Below are 13,313 nucleotides of genomic sequence, written 5' to 3' on the forward strand. Positions count from 1 at the left end.
ATCTGATGCGTCGCTAGAATTATTTTTCGAAGGGTCCTTCTCATTTTTTTTTTTTTTTTAATTCTATGATAGAACAACTCGTGATACCTCCGACGTGTTTTATTGTATAAAAATGTGAATACCTATTATATCTCTGTTCCTACGTCTTTTTTTAATTAATTAATGCTACTTTGTCAGTTACAAACTGTCATTATAATGATTTTTAAAATATTTTTTTCCTATTTAAAATTTTAAATAAATGCGTTAAATGTTTCTCCCGCTCTCTTTTTCTTTTCTCGCTTTCCTTCATTTACTCTACTTTTTAGGGTATAAATTGCATCCCGACGATTTAAACAAATTAATCCAACACCATCCTTCCTTTGACACTTAAACAGTTGACACAGTGGCAAATCAAAAAATCTTGTTAAAAATATCAATATCGTTGGATAAAAAATGTTCATTTGATGAAGTCGAGATCAAAGGGTTAACAGCGTTAAGTTTACTAGACTTGACCGATCGAGTTCTATTTCCGCGACTGAAGCTCGTTTTCCTCGACACTTCCGCTGCTTAAAATCTATAATCTATAATCGTACTACTATTGAACCGAGAGAGAAAAATTCAAAATTATACAAAAGTAGGGCTGTTTTAGGGAAAACGAGTGAAACGTGGCCACATCTGTCGATTGGAACGAAAATGTAACTGCACAGGAAATTTTGTAAGAGCAAAATGTCGCTTCTTCGGCTCCAAAAGACCGAAAAAGAACCATTGAATGACAGTATGAGAAAACTCGAAGCGAAAATATAAGATTCGAGCGCAAACGAGGCTCGAAAGCGACGCGAATGCAACGCGCAGTATTGGTGCGCAAATCAGGGCCGTATCGTCGAGTAACGGGGCCCTACGTCAAGCTGCGATCTTTCCACAATCGAAGTTCCGTGAGAATCTTGCTCAACCATCATCGGTCCCGTTTTGTTTATCTTCGTTTCACTCCTGTATTTTCATTGCGGTTACTTCTCGAAGCGCGTTGCGTGCGGTCCTATGTGCTTAGAAAGTATGCGAGAGAGAGAAAGCGAGAAAGAAAGCGCGAGAGAGAAAGAAAAGAGAACACGTTGTCGAGAGAAAAGCAATAAAATAAATGAACAAAAGGAAACAAAGAAACAAGTGTAACTCGAGGAGAATCGAAACGTTCTAAAGTAACACGAGAATCCGTGATATTCCGTGGTTTGCATTGTATATTGTACACCCATCCAGCCCGATCCTGCTACGCCCTTACCTCCCAGAAACGCCCTCCGAGATCCACGTGACTAAGAATTATATATATATATTATATAATATATATATATATACATACATATATTAATTTAAAAATACGACATTGACTTTCTTCTCTGTATCTTTTCACCCTATATCGTGATTAAATATCTTTTCTTTGCACGGTGTACGAACAACGTTCATACACTTTAAGATACGACTAAAAGGAAATACTTCGTAACTAAAAAGTATAACAGATCGATTAACGTCATCATGACGCTCCGTTACGTCATTATCTCCGCAAACATTCAATTTGAATCAGCTCAAAGAGTTTCATTATTTCGATAATTAGACCTCGCCTGGACCAACCACTTTACTTCCGTGTAAATTCGATCCGGTGGTTTTTATTAATTTTCGATCGAGCTCGTACGCCAGGTGCACGATTGGATTCGTGTTAGGGTGAGGTTAAACGAGATCGAGAACAGAAATTTACCGAAGAAGCTGCTCCGGGGCTGCGTTCCGTAACGAGAGATCACCTGATACAGCGGCTCCGGTGAACCGGTTACTTTCAACGGATTGCGTTCTAGGCGGCCAATCCATGTTTTCTTCCCGCAAAAAGAATGAGACGATAATCCACGATATCGGAAATCTATCAGGTAAGCTGACCTATATAGGAATCACGGACGAAGGAGAAGTTTCAAAGTTGGTTATGCGCGCGAACGAGTCAGGCGAATGTGTACCACCTGGCGTCGGATCTAGTAATCACTGTTAATCACGTGATCGATCTTTAGCGTAAGTAGCGTAATAATCGTTGTAGCACCGCGGACACGGTCATTCTCCGCATACGATAAAATACAGTGGTGAAATAAATAAAATCGGGACCATTAAAAATCGGTCCCCCAGGGGGGGCGAGTCTCTTAATTTTTCCGCCTCGTCCGCCATAAAAGCTAACGACTTAATCGCACGTGAACGTACAAATTGCGTGATTGTATAATTAGAACCGGCCGGGATCGTGTAAGCGGGCATTTTTGTCGTCGGAAACGTGCGGCTCCACGGCTACCTTTTTCTTCCTACCACGAAATATCGCGGCCACGTTGTAAACAAGCTGCCTACGTGAGTATAAATAATTCATGCACGCGCGCCAATTCGCCGGAGAGAGAAAGAGAGAGAGAGAGAGAGAGAGAGAGAGAGGGAGTGTGAGTGAGTGAATGAGAGAGAGAGGGGAGGGGAGAGATCAGAGTCTGTTCTTGTATACCTATAGGTTTACGAACAAAAACAAAAAAAGAAGTAAAGTGGTCGCGATGAATTCTCGTATACGATTTGAGTGTGCGAGTGTGTACGATGTAACGACGAGGAAATTGTTATTGGGGTCACTTCCGCGGAAATTTCGGGTTGCTTGTTAATTTTGTGCAAATTCGATGGGGAGCCGAGGACATTTACATATTAAATCGTCGCGAGTATTTGCATGTGCAGATTTGATTAACTACAGCGAACCATATCGTTATTATTCAAACAATGGCATTAATACCCGTGCTCAGTGGTTTTAAGCTAGGTTAACCCGGCTATAACCTATATTCGACCCAATCGAACTCCAACGTGCAACAATGGTATCATGGTAGGTTTAACCTATACTAACTCGTGAAAATATCCGAACATTTGTCATAGAAAGCTTTTATGTGTATAGTGCGTATGTTGCGTAAAGCATTTTGAAATTTCATTGGTACTTTCATGAGGAACGACATACATTTATCAAATTACTACGGATATCTGCGCGTTTTTGGGACACTTAAGGTTTCCAAGATCTACGAAATGCATATAACACGTAAAAATGTATAAAATATTCAAAGTAAGACACTTATTAGAATATTTAATGAATATTCAGTAAATAAAACGAATTTTTATTTTAAATCTATTTCTTTAATCACATTAACAAAAATATAAAATAATCACAGTCTATATATAATTAGTGCTAAAGATGGTCGCATTAAGTATTGTGGTTTATTAATATTAATTTAATATCAATCACTAAATGATTGCGTAAGTAATGTCTTATTTTTCAAAACTATGTCCCACATTCTTAGTCATTCTAGAACGTTATTTAAAAAAAATTCAACTTTCATTCTTATCCATTTTGACAAGCAAAATTAAATAGATAAATACGGCAACAGATAGTAACAAATTATTACTGATAGCCAGGTCTCATTATAATGTTAATGAAATTTTAAAGTGTCCCGACTAATACATATAATGAATTCGAATACTTTCGTAAGCTACTGTACGTGAATACGTCAAACCTCGTAACCTCGATGACTAATCAGGCTACAGACCTAAGATGATAGTGGTGTATTTGAAATTTCTTGGTACTCGATTAAAAAGTAAAGTTCGATTATCGATGGCTATGGAACGATTGATGAATTATCTCTCATCTTTCACGAGGCGCATCGTCTCGAGCCGGACCTCCGTTCGCGAAAAAGGTGAAAAAAGACGGTTTACCGCCGCGAGTTGTAATTATGAGCTTTTTTCTCAATGGCAACACGTTGTAACTGTTAAGGCGTAATCGCGAAATCTCCGGAACGTCGACTGGTTCGCCTGGGTGTTCCCCATTAATTTTGCAATTTTTAAGAAACGAACGATCACCGTAATCGATGTTGAAATTTTTTAATGGCTTCCTCGTTTTTTCTCCGGGGCCATGAACGATGATGATTCAAGGTGTATCGAAAAACGCGCAGACGGTCTCTCTGTATGAATATTTATTCCCTCCATTATTTTTCGAGAATACAGTAGCTCGCGAAGATATTCCAACACTTGTAGATAACTTTTTTTAATATCTTGATATTTCATTAGCGCCGTTATGAGACTCGACTATTCTAATTGTATCGATAAAATTTCCAACTAATCTGAAAATGTACATGCATAGAAGTTGCAAGATATTTAGTGCAAATATGTATTTCTTACCACAAATGGTTTAAACAATTGTCCATTATGTTAGTAAGCCTCGATATTCAATGGAACCATCTGTAACACATAGAATGTTCAAGATGGCTATTCATACTCTATAATAATTTCTTATAAATTAATTTGTATACTACTTTTACTACTTTTATTAGATATATTTGCGCAGTAAATGTCTTGTAATTTTTACGTTACATTTTCAGATTGGTTTCAAACTTTCTCAACATAATCATGACACTCGTGTCTCGTTACAGCTAATGAAATTTTAAAATGTTTTACATAACAAATAGAATATGTACATGAAAATTTTCTATGGTAAGCGTTCGAATGATTCCACGAGGCACTATATTCATTCTGTCGAATGGAAGAAAGCGAGCAAAACGAGAGGACTATTTTACCGGCGTCGGAGACTTTTACGATTAACCTGTAAAAAATTTACAGGATTCTCGTCTTGGCCCTTGGTGGAAATAAATTTTTCCGCTCGGCGTGCACGAACCGCGAGCGTCGCGTGATGAAAATGTTAATCCATAAATGTTTGAAACGCTCGCCAGGGCGAATTCGTCGCATGCTTAACCTCCTTCGATTATCCTCGAGCGCGATGAATGTTTCATGTGCGCGATTTTACGCCGTGTCCGCGAAATTCCATTGCCATTATAAAATTGAAAAGTATTTGTAATTAACGATGTCCATCTCCACTATTATTCTTCTTCCTCTGTTCCTTTTTTATATTCTTCAGATGTTTAGACGAGGTAATTCAGAAAAGGCATAAATCTTTAAATCAAATACAATAGAACTTTAAAATAGCATTCCATCAATTCTATCCATTACCTATTACTTAACTAACAGCATACGTTGGTAATACAACGTATATTCCCAATATTATTTTATCCGTTTCTCATTATTCTTGTCAACGTTGCTACTTTTAACACAAATACAAATTTTCTTTCGATTAATACAATTCAGGTAAATGGAGTTTTACTGTAAAGGATCAAATAACGATGGAGACGGTCCAAACCGGAAGTAACTAACAGAAGGAGATACAAAGAATGAATAGAGGTGGAACGAAGTAGAAAAACGTTATAAAACTGGAGGGACGAAAAGGTAAAATGAAAGTCTAATGAAACGCTTTTATATTTGTGAGAAATTCAGATAGATATACGATAAAAATGGCGGACGATCGTGCAGATTTTCCACGTTGGTGTTGCAACGGTTGGTACGGTTGAAAAAAACGCATGGACTGTTGGACACGTCGGTGAGAATATGGCGATAATCTCTCGGGCAGAAACGAGTGGCAGTCACGGCAATGCCTAATCTGGAAAATCTACGAGCCGTGACATTCCATTTTCATGGTCAATTAATGCAACGCAATCGATTCACCGCCGCCGCTGACACCGTTCCAATCCTTTCACTCTTGTCTCCCGCCGATTTTTTACCACGGCCAGAGGCGATAATTGCTCGTCCAAGTTGTTGCCTAGTTCCAGCTAAACGGAATCAATTAACGAACGGTGAACGCGAACACGGGATTACTTCAGCGTTCTTTCATTACCGATCCCTGTGATTTAGACGTCGGTTAAGTCCTGGTTAAATAGAACTTGATTATAGATTAACTTGCATTAAGTGCAAATTAATCTCTGCGGGAACGAGCTTATTAAGGTGAGAAAATGTAATTATTTTTTATCTTTTAATTGTATTTGGTTAGTAGATATTTCGACATTTTATATCTGGTGGATAAGACTGGAATGATATCTTCAGATGGCTGAACAAAATTTCATTATATATCATTAGTACGTCTTCTGGGTTTCGTATTTGGAGTTTAGAGTGACGAACCAAAGGAACTTTAAAAGTTAAAATGTAATGAATAAGTGCAATATATATTATAGAATTGACAATTGTTACTAACATAGTAAGGTGTTTAATGTAAAAATTGCTCGAATACATCCATTCCAATCTTACTTTCTTTCGACCGCCACTATGTATTTCGTATTTTTATATTATCCTTTGGAATAATGTAGATATCACGTATATAGTTATCGTAGTGTATTTTGGACTTTATATCTTTGGATACTGTGTTTTGTATCTTTTGGTTCATCTCTTGCAATAATACTCGAACTAAACAGGAACTGAACGTGCTCCGTATAAGATTAAATAAATTTGATTTAACGTGGATTTAAATTGCTTTTGGATATATATTTAACTTCGATCAGGTCTCGAGGTGAATTTAAGATATCATGCGACAAATATGCATGACGTATATTGTCTCCATAGCAACTGTACAGTAGATAATAAAAGAAAAGAATCAGGAAGCTATCATTTAGAGATGATTTGCATTATGTGGCAATAACTTCTCGCGTTGAACAGCTCAGATTCTGCTGACATACAAGGTGTTAAATTAAAATTCCATTAGGTTTATGCAAATTTAAATTTCGGTTATACCTAGGTCAGTCCAACTTCCCACGACGGAAACTTATTTTAAGCCTGGGTTAATTAAATCTCGTTAACAAGTAGCATCGTAAATAATAAAATATTCTCAAATATTCATTTTCCAGCCTGAACTCATCGCCATTGTGATGATCATCCTGTCAATATCTTCTCAAATAATTCATGAAATTTTACAACATGTCATAGACGACTGTCTTATATAAAATCACCTGTCAACATGTATCATTATAAATAACAGAAATCTGACCAACAAGTAAACGTGTAAAACACGAATTAGTTGAAAGTGGAGGCAAACAAAGGTTCGTGTCGGATTAAGCAAAATCCACAGGACCGTCTATATTAAAATCGAAGGGTAAACAACCACTTCGTGCCAATAAATGTTCTATCGTGGTCGCTTCGACCGCGAGACACAATTACATCTGCAAACACCGCGCGGGCAATTACGAGTGGCGTGCGTGCACGTCGAATCCGCGAACGCTATTAAGTCGAGGATAGTCTTGCAGGAAGCAAGATGAAATTGAAGGGAAGGAAGAACCTTCGGGTCGGGAGAAAATACCAACTGCCAGGAAATGTGGCTGGTCTCGAGCGTTTTGCGGTGGAGTAGGTCATGGCCTGCCCGCTTATTTACCAATGGAACGTTCCACCCGAATTTTTTCTTTCTCTCACGTTTTATTTCTCTTCTCTTTTGCGACGAATAATACTGTCTATAAGCTCAAGAGATCATTTAATTCCTTGTAATGAAATGACAAAAAATTGAGTGCGATTAATTTAGGAAACAATGATCTTTATCTGACACTTTATTTTCAAAATGTCTTGCGTTTATTCATCTCTGTATCAGATACAGAAAATTTATACCTTGAGGTTTCAGTAGGAAATAAATAATTAGTAACTGCATTATGTGTGATGCCACTAATGAAATTTATGTTGGTAATTTCGATGCCTCAGAGTATTAATCTTCCATAATCGTAATTACATCACGGATGTTTATGCATTTATTGGAAATTTAAAAGTGCAGAAATATACCTACATGACGTGTAAGAATTTCTGAAAACGTCTAAAGCGAAACGCTCGCTATAATATATAGTACGTGAAATAAATCTTTATCGAGTTATAATTGGCAGTAATAATAAAGTAATAATAAAGAATAAAATTTAGATACTACAATTTAATAATATTCGAAGAACTTGAACCGTTTATATCACCGTCTCTCAACTACAGAAATCTCTATTATGCCTTTGATTTATATAACGCAGATATCTAACATTTTCATCTACTTTATTTATTTATATACGTCTATCGATAATTTGGTCTTTAATATGTTAAAGTTAGCTAGATCAATGACTATGCTTCAAAGCTTATTTCGTAAATTACCAATGTTATGATAGAAACTTGAGGATATTAGGAATTTAGAAAGATGTTCATTAAACGTTAATAGTGTGAACGACGAAACTATTTGATAGATAGATATAACAGTTTACTCGGGAGACTCGCGATTTTATGGAATTCCTTCTGGCTAATTGGTGGTTGGGACGCGTTTGAATTACAAAGTATCTCCCTGTATCGAAGTTAATAAGACAGGGAGCGGCTGTTGCAGGTGTGAATTATTGCGGGCACCAAAGAGATTGAAGTTCGACTTGGCGCTAATTATAGGAAACTCTTGTAGCAAGGCTGTCATTAGTGTTCAGCATGAAACTATTAGCAGAATTATTTCCATCGATGTTCAGACTTTCCTCTTTGAAATACTTCATGAACCTTGCCAGTTGCGTAGAATTTAATCGTACTAATTCATTCGGCACAGAATAATTTTCATTCTGAGACCGCGTATCAGATAGCAGAAATTTCAATTACATTAAAATGTAAATTGCTTCAGAAAGTAATTTAGTAGGTTTATCTCTCTTCTGTCATTTATTTATTCTTTTAAGGGAACTCTTTAACATGTATAATTTGTGACATAAGAAAAGAAAGGAAAACATTAAACTACTGTAAATAAGTTGTTACTGAAGTTAATTAGTTTCTTTTCATTAGTTTATTTATCAACTTGTTTAAGTTTAATATCTAACATGTAAGTTAGAAAGAGAGGAAAAGGATTGGATTACTATCAATTTTCAGCAAAAACAGACGATTATTCCTCCTACTTCCATCATCTTATTTATTTATTTCTTATAACTAAATATTCTTTAATATTCAACATCTGACATATTCTTTAATACATGTCACAAACAAGCAAGGTAATTATTCAGTTACGATAGGTGTCACAGTTATCAGATATTTCTCTCATCTTCAATTTCATCTATTTATTGATTTAAACTGAAGATTGTCTAATATCTAAATTACAGAAATACATTTGAATGAAGAAAAAGATCACAAGCAACGAATTACAAGCATCGAATTAAAGTTGGCTTGTAGTTTCAATAGAAATTCTGTTGGAAGCCAAGTATATCCATAAAAGAAATCGATATTCCTACTTAATACACTGCATCGTGTTCTGTTTAATCTCTTTATTTAGAGTAATAGAAACTTATCAGCAGAAAAATCTGCAAAAGAAACCAATATTCCTAATATAATTACGTTCTCTTAACCCTCTTATTTCAATGTCCTCCTTGCTTTCAAACGCCGAAAGACAAGCAGAAGTAATTTGCCGGGTTCGATAACGAATCAATGTCCTGCCCTTTAAACTCGACGAAAGCAATAATCGACGATCCGAGTTGAGGCACGTAAAACGCGATCACTTAACCATCACGAAACACGGGAACAGTTGGAAGGGGCTCAGGGATTCCAGCGGAGGCAAGAGATACGTATCGGTTGACTTTTATGCGGCTCGTTTTTCGATTTTATTCCGCGCGTTCGCCGAGCAGCCAGCCAGTTTCGCGGTAATCGATTCGATCACGAAAGCTGCTCGTCTTTTCGTTGTCTCTGAATACGGCCAACCCCCTTGTATCCCCTTCCGCTTCGATATTAGCATAGCCGCCACCCCCTCGAGGTTGGATTAGCGGTTTCTTAAAAAGTCGTTCGCGAAACGAAACTCCTTCCCTTAACGTGTTTTTTCCTGTTAGCAACATTTATGCGCAAATTGCGCCCTTGTGAAATCCAAACAGATGCCATGTTTAGGATTAGGGTTAGGCTATCGTCATTCTTAATAGCTTTCGTATGACCATGATAAGTTTCCATAAATCTTTTTGGAACGTTTAAGATGGAAGCTCGCATGGTTGGAGTTTCTAAGCTTGAATTTTCTATTGTATTCGGTGCTTTGCTTACATACAAGAAAGTACAACTCTTGGTAATTATCGAAATTAAATGATAATTAATTATTTTGTTGAGTTTCGAAGATAGCAGTATAGTGCTCTTTTTTATGAATTGAAAGTGGACGTTTCGGTGGAATTTTCCGGGTTAAATTTTCTCTTGCATTTGGAATCGTGTTCAGTTTTTTATTTGTCCAATATGAAACTTAAGATCTCCATATTTTATCTCATAAAACTCCTCGAAAAGTTCGAAAACTCCACTTTCCAATACTATATTTGGAAACTCTATTTCCCTCCTCGATAGATCAAAACGCTTCTCCAAAAAGAAAAAGACAAATAGAAAATAAATTCGAAAAATATCCCCGCTTTCTAATTATGATATAAGCTTAAGAAAGTAATAAATAAATTTCGAATAAATTAAAGGGAATTGGCCATTGAGAAAACATGTAAAAATCATCCCTTTTAACCCACTTACACCTTGCGAGTCGTTTGTTAGTGGTAGAATCGATTGACTCGTTCCCGGTGGATCGAAACGGATTTACATTTAATAGTCGCAGAAGTCGCGGCCAATACGCGATGACAGATTGCATTCCCGACGATAAATTCGAGACCACCCCCTTTGGCAAAGGGGTGGGCCCGAGGGCTGGCCGGTACCAAGCGTGTAGCGTGCTCCGGCCAAAGAGCACGGTTTAATATCGTTTATAAATTATTCCACGGAGATAGCCATCAGCATACAAATTGGTTCGGCGAGGACCTCCGGCTGGGCCGCGTGTTTCCTTCGATTCCCATTAGGCACGGATCCTTTTTCCGCGTCTGTCTGCCACGTAGAATGCTTCTCCACCCGAGAAACCATTTCGAAATAGAAAGTGAGGGAAAATTAATAGCCATTGTTATTTTCTTGCTGCAAGATATTTCGAAGCGTCGAAGAAGTTCTTAGGGGTAGTTTTAGGGTTAGCGATCGGTAAATCGTGAATTTTTATGCAAACTCGTATTCTTATAAATCCAATTAAACAAATGGAACCTAAGTAAAAAATTAATTTCATCCACTGAATATCACGATTAACGTTATGCTTTGGATATCTTCCGTACTTTTGCATATTATGTGGATTCTAACGATGTTTAGTAATCGATTTTTAATTTCCTACGAGCGCATGGAAATTCGCAGTTTAATAATTAAGTGTGCTTATAATTAGAATTTTGTTTCCTCGCGATAGAAAACCATAGCCACGAATACATAATCGATCACCACTTTTCGATACTTCCTTTCAAGCTGTGTAAATATTTTTTGAAATTCATTAATCTGAAGCTGAAGTGCATAAATAAATCAATAACGATATACAAATGAAACAGTAGATTTAATATACAATAACACGGAATTATCTTCATCAAGTAATTAATCATAGCATCGTTCTATACCGGAATGATTTTCCACGAAGAACTTCATCTCGAATATCGAAGCTCGATAAAATCACTTCGAGACAACTGGTCCCTGCTCGCTATCCTATCAAGAAAAAAATACCACCCCAGGGAACCATATAGATCAATCAAAAACTCGTAACCGATAAAGGCTAAAAGGTAAGAAAAAAGCCTGGCTCCGACGATACGAAGATTAGGAAGCAATTGGAATGCCCGGTGGTCTTTGATCGGCGTCGAAACTCGTCCACGACAGAGGCAAGGGGGCTAGTTTCGGAGTTGAAGGGGACCCATGGACCACTCGACACAGTCCGATAGCCGACGAGGATTTAATTGACACCGGGAGGTGTCGCAGCGCTAAACTATGCAAAGTGGCCGACTCGGCGGTCGGCTTTCGCTTTCTTGGCCGACCCTCTGGAACGCGAAGGGACGTCTTACGTGACGATCCATGCGGAGAAATTAAGGTTGCACGCGTTTTTAGACTGATCGATCGATCTGTCTCCGACGTCTGACCCAACTGTCTATCTGGGCTGGATGGTTTTGGGGGAAACGGACTTTTGTGGCTGTGTTTTCGGGCTGGAAGAGATGGAAGAAATGATGGAGGACGCCGTTAGTGTGCTTCTGAACGATTGGAATGGTTTCGTGAGCAATGATCGCGAGATCGAGAGGAATTGATTGTAATTATGGCTTTGTCTGGAGAGAATGGAAGTGGATCGAGTAGAAGAAAGGTTGAAGACGGAAAATGTGAATTTTGTAGCTTGCCTGGTATATTTCGCGTCGTTTCACAAACTTTATATCGGAGTAAGAAATGTAACTATTTACATTTCTGTTGCTTTTTCATGGTGACTATGATCCCTGACTCGACCTAAATTAAATTCATGTAGCTGTTTGTTTAACGAAACCGACAGCTTATTTGGTAGCCTAAGATCTCGCGTATTATCATAGGTTCAACCAAAATATAGGGATTAACCTTTGTATAAGATATAATCGTCGATTATTTTGTCTTTAGTAGAAAGAAATAAAGAACAGCGATAGGAAATAAAAGCAACCACGCCTAGTCACGCCTAGTCAACAACGTGTCAGCTGGATTAATTACAAATTCCCTGCGAAGCACACACGACACTAACTCGTATCTGGTTCGTGTCACCTATTGCCAACCCACCCTCCAGTATCCATTACCGAAACCAAACATAAAATCGATCTTCCCCTAAGACATAATCATGCAACCTCCAACTTCTTTTCTAATTCATACTCCATCTGGTAATTCTCCTCTAAATGCAAAGTATCTCTAACAATCGTGGACAATCAAGCACGTTGAGCCCCGTCAGATTCCCTCGATTCCTCCGTCTTTCCTTGCGTCCACCAAACGAAGAACTCCGCAGGAGAAGAAGAAGAAGAAGAAGAAGAAACTATGAAAAAAATCCGACGAAAGGATCGGAAGGAGACGGAAACGGACGCGGAACGGTAGGAAAAAAATGGCGAAAAATGCGAACTTCTCACCGCGGCCAGCGACAAAGGGTTGCCGTGGCGTGCTCGCGGCTCGCAGATAAATCTTTCCGTCTCTGTTTCGCCATCGTCGGCGCGTTAGTTGGAAGCGGAGAGGAGCCTTGGCCCTTTCTGGTCCAAGCCTAGCCGGGTACCACCGTTCCCCGCCCCGGCTGGCTCTCATTTACACTACGAGCACCAGGATTTACTGGCCGCAGAATACAATGCGGACCTGTCCGTGTCCATCCAGCGCGACCGGGAGCCATCCTCTCTAGTCGTGTACACCTCTTCGTCGTGGGCTATAGATATCCGTGGCTTTGGTCGCTTTGGCTCGAGCCTTCTACCTCTACTCTCTCTCTCTCTCTTCCTCTCTCTCGGGACTCGGCTTGTTTCGGTCCTGGCTTGGTGTCTTCGATGGGAAGAGGAATAATGGAAACGGAGAGTGTCGGACGGAGCGGATTTACGCTGGCAACCGACGCGAGATTGATGCTTGTCCACGGTTCTTGCTTCTCGTTTTTCGGTTATGCCCTGGCTGATTAATTGGGCCGCGGCTGGGAT

General features: G+C 38.5%; 1 long non-coding RNA gene across 1 annotated transcript; it reads left to right on the top strand.

The window, feature by feature from the left end:
• Window positions 1–2,446: 2,446 nt before the first annotated feature.
• On the top strand, window positions 2,447–6,495 carry LOC117216151. The gene is made up of 3 exons (XR_004489312.1): window positions 2,447–2,842; window positions 5,143–5,280; window positions 5,365–6,495. It is a non-coding gene; the product is annotated as an uncharacterized LOC117216151 (long non-coding RNA).
• The last annotated feature ends 6,818 nt before the right edge of the window (window positions 6,496–13,313 follow it).

Source organism: Bombus bifarius, unplaced genomic scaffold, assembly GCF_011952205.1.
Source record: "Bombus bifarius isolate JDL3187 unplaced genomic scaffold, Bbif_JDL3187 scf7180000007973, whole genome shotgun sequence".
In the NCBI taxonomy this organism is placed as follows: Eukaryota; Metazoa; Arthropoda; class Insecta; order Hymenoptera; family Apidae; genus Bombus; species Bombus bifarius.